Raw genomic sequence first — 4,221 nt, 5'->3', positions numbered from 1 at the left:
CACGCCAGGCTCCTTGGCGTGACAGAGAGCGCAGGGCCGCAGGGGTTTGTGACCAGTACCCTTTTTGTAAAATATTTATCCTTATTATGTTCGACAAACCATTATTTGCTAACATGGCCCTTAACTGCACCAACACATCCTTTTCGCCCTTCGCATCCAACCAATAGCTTTTGGGCGTGTTGAAAATTCCCTCCCTCACTTTACATACGAATTTCAATTTACCCAACTCATATTTGGATATTAATTCCTCAGGGCGTGGATTACCCTTCACCACAGAGTCCGTGTCAGTATAGTACACATGCCACTCCTAACAAACAAACTTTGCAACCGAAGTTTACAAGGAAAAACTAGAACGACGTGGCATCCGAACATGAAGTTATGCGAGACAGAGAGCGCAGGACAGTAGCGTTGGAACTAATACTACAAAATCCATTACCACATTAGACCCGAAAATGAGCAACGTTGTTGCCATATTAAATTTAAGTCCGACTTACAAATATTCATTGCTCGTCGACGATGATTACATATCACGTTCATAAGTAGGTGACATAAGACAATTTGTGCTGCTAAGTCTAATCGTCTAGCCCATCATATAATACCTCGTCCTCATCGTCGTCTGGGATAACCACGGGTAAATTACCAACAAGCGCTTTCATTGTCTCTATTTCCACCTCTGTAGCCGAAACATCTTTACCCGCCATTGTAGTACTTCTGATGGGGGGATACAAAGCACGGTAGTAATCACGAGTTTCTTTCTTCCTGATCTCCAAATAGCTTGACAGCACGTTTGGAGGACGCTTACTCCGCCATGCAATCTCATGATCAACCGCTCCTTTATCGAGGTACTCCTCCCACGAACATTTCCGCGTTCTCTGCTTAAGAAAATAGATTTGCACAACAATTAAAAATACGATAGCGCAACATTGAATATAAATACTACGCATTAACCAACCATATCATTGCTGACCACATGTCCGCAGTAGTACCCCATTCCAAGTTCCGATGGCACTATCCCGTGATTCGCATTCACACCACAAGGGCACTTTCTTGGGGCACAAGGTTCTATAACTCTTTACCCCTTCACTTCATCTTTTTCTTCATCTTTTCATAGACCATCAGGTCCGTACAATGGATCCCGGAAGCCACATGTTACACCATGGCGCTGCATTACAGTTCGATATACATGTTACATAATACAATACTCTTCCGCATTCATATCGTAAACAAGGACTCCTGCACATTTCTTACCCTTGTCATCCCTTCGCAACGAAAGTAAGGCGACCCCCCAGAAGGTTCACAAAGTACGCTTCACTTTCCGCAATTGCACAACGGAGGATCCGCAACATGTATACTCTTCAATTGCCACTTCTCTTTATCCGTCAATTTTGGCGGATTTGGTGGTGGGGGGACCCAACGAACAAACTTGTCAAATGGCTTCGGATACTGACTAAACCGTTTCACCTGCAGAATCCTCTGATCATACATATCGGGCCCATCTATCCATTGGAAGAAATAGCACATCTCCCACTCCTACAAATTATTAAAACGTCACATATGCAAAAGTATTGCCATTTGCTTCTACCATTATCTTTAACAAAAATACACTCACACGATAATCCGAGCACAGGTAGTAAGCCCGACCGGCAGTATCTTCGTGTAGCGACTGAAGAACCACAGCTCGCTTACCACAGTCACAAGTCGGGACGGTGAGGGCGGGGGGAACGGGAGCATCTTTGCAACTCACATCGGGATACTTCTTACCGATATGTGCCCACTTTTCCTTGCGCCATAAATTCGACGTCATACCGATAAACTGCATGAATATCGAAGCTACTCATTATACATTTTAATTTGACTACAAATCATCTCACAAATGCAAAAACTTGCGTTGCTCATATACATTTCGTATATATATACGAATTTCAATTTCCTACGCTCAACCGATTGCATGCAACAAATTCCACACAATAGATATGCGTTGGTATACGTACATAGCACGATATATGACCACCGATCTAGAGCGAAACGTTGAAATTTCGTAGATCAACCGAATCAAGTTCTAAACCCTAACAACCCAAAAAGTTGCAATGCAAACCGATTTAACCGAAAAAAAGTCGAGGGATTGGATGAGATACCTTTCTTCGACTCTTCCTACTTAAATCCCTTTCTATTCAGCCACCAAATCAGTGGGAATGCAGAGAGAAGGCACCAGTGGGGTTTTGGGGCTCTGCCTCTGCTGCCTGCCTCTGCCTCTGCTGTGTGCGGGAGAGAGGGCCGGCGCCGGGCCTGTATACTCCTTTGTCACGCCAAAGGGGTTGGCGTGACAGAGGGGACACAGCCGCGCGCCTGTATGGGCCTCTATCGCGCCATGCGGTCTGGCGCGACTCCAGTCGCGCCACGCGCTCTGGCGCGACTCAGGCTGCCACGTCGGTATAGCCACGTGGCACGGGGTGGACCGCCCGCCGACGTGGCACGGGAGTCACGCAAGGCTCTTTGGTGTGACGGAGTGGTCAGTCACGCCAAAGCCTGTGGCGCGACAAAAGGGGCCAGTTTCTGAAAATATAAGTCCCGGCGGGCTATTATTAAAATATTAATTTAAAAAAGGCTAAAAAAAATTCCCGGAGAGGAGAGCGGAGGGGCGACAAGGCGGCGCGAGAGGGAGACCAGCCGGGAGAGAGGAGGACGCCGGCCGGGGAGAAATCCGGTGGGGCTTGCCAGCATTAGTCCATCAGCAATGGGCTGGGGGCGAGTGGAGCCCAGCTCGCTAGCGGCTTGCTGGCGGGTGAAGGCGGCGGGAGGACGCGCGTGCGGGGCCGCAGGCTAGGTCGGCTCGATGGCTCGGCGGGAATGCCGGGACGGGTGAGTGGCGCGGCATGGCGCGCTCGCTGCTGTGCGTGGCCAAGCGGTGGCGTGGCGCGCTCGGGGCTGATTGCGGCCGAGCGACGATTGGAGAGGGAAGCAGAGAGAGAGAAGGAAGGTGGTGCTCACCGAGGCACTGGACGAGGCAGCGTTGGGCTCGGGTGAGCGGTGGCCGGCGACAACAGCGGAAAGAGTTCGGCTGCGATGTGTGATGTGCTCGTGCCATTGTGTTTGAGTTGTGTAGGTGAAAGGAGGAGCAGAGCAGAGAGAGATGGGGAGAGAGGGGCTCACCGAGGGCAATTGGCGACGGGCTCGGGTGAGCGGCGCTTTGGCAACGGTGGCGGAGGGGGAGCTCTATTGCAGTACGCGCGGATGGTTTGAATGGTGTGGGGGAGAAACTTTGTTGTAGGTGGAGAAACAAGCAGAGGGGTGAGATCGGCAGGTGCTGGCATACTGCTGCTCTGTTTTGGAGAGGGAGCAATGGAGGTGTTGGTGCCGTGGTTTGCTTTTGCCGCTCTTGTGAGAAAGATCAGGGAGAGGTAGTGTGAACGGGCACGAGCGGTTGCGGCAGAGAGGGCTCCCGGTCTGTGCGGTGGCAGGGTGAACGGTGAGGAGGTAAGAGACTTTTGTATGATATAAACAGTAACCAACATGGACTTTTGGGGCCGATGAACAGAGAGCAGGGAGGGAAGTCTGAGAGAGAAAGAACTGAGGAGAGAGAGGGGGAACTTGAATTACGAATTTAAATAAATGTATTTGATTTTTAAACTGGATTTATGATCATTCAAATAAATTATTTGAAATAGAATTTGACATGATTTTCGAACGAGGATTTAAATTATGAGATTTGAACTTGAACCAAGATTTGAATCGAACTGATTTGAATTTACCAAGTAATTAATCCGGAATGAATTTGGTAAAATCTCGAACGATCCAAATATGCATCGAATACGAATTCTATGGAAATTTGAATGAATCTGGCTTTGGATAGGATATAAGATAAAGGAAAAGCCGGGAGATTATTGTAGGGTTCAATTTGGGTGATGAGCTCAAAGTTTGAAATTCTAAGAATTGAATTGGATTTAGATTCGACCGAATTGAACTAAGATATTATTCGAATTTGAGAGACGTTCAAATTTGAATCGCCATTCAAAGATCCAAAGATGCCGAGAAACCAAAATGCAAATGCTCGAATTGATGCTGGGTTTGAATTTAGAAATCGACTCGGTAAATTTTGGAATACATAGTCCAAATAATAATATACCAGTGTGTATATATATATATATATATGAATATATAAATATACACACGTATACATTTCCTAGATTTTATGTTGGCTTAATTATTCAAGAATCTTTTTAA

General features: G+C 47.2%; 1 long non-coding RNA gene across 2 annotated transcripts; it reads right to left on the bottom strand.

Annotated features, from left to right (window-relative positions):
* Window positions 1-676: 676 nt before the first annotated feature.
* On the bottom strand, window positions 677-2,081 carry LOC133929715 (uncharacterized). 2 transcript variants are annotated; one of them, XR_009911638.1, is made up of 4 exons: window positions 1,610-2,081; window positions 1,249-1,530; window positions 953-1,162; window positions 677-872 (listed from the first exon to the last, which is right to left on the bottom strand). It is a non-coding gene; the product is annotated as an uncharacterized LOC133929715 (long non-coding RNA). The 2 variants fall into 2 exon arrangements; XR_009911637.1 differs by having other exon boundaries at window positions 1,249-2,081.
* Window positions 2,082-4,221: the final 2,140 nt, after the last annotated feature.

This window comes from Phragmites australis, chromosome 9 (genome assembly GCF_958298935.1).
Source record: "Phragmites australis chromosome 9, lpPhrAust1.1, whole genome shotgun sequence".
NCBI lineage: Eukaryota > Viridiplantae > Streptophyta > Magnoliopsida > Poales > Poaceae > Phragmites > Phragmites australis.
This window is presented reverse-complemented; position numbering and strand designations above follow the sequence as displayed.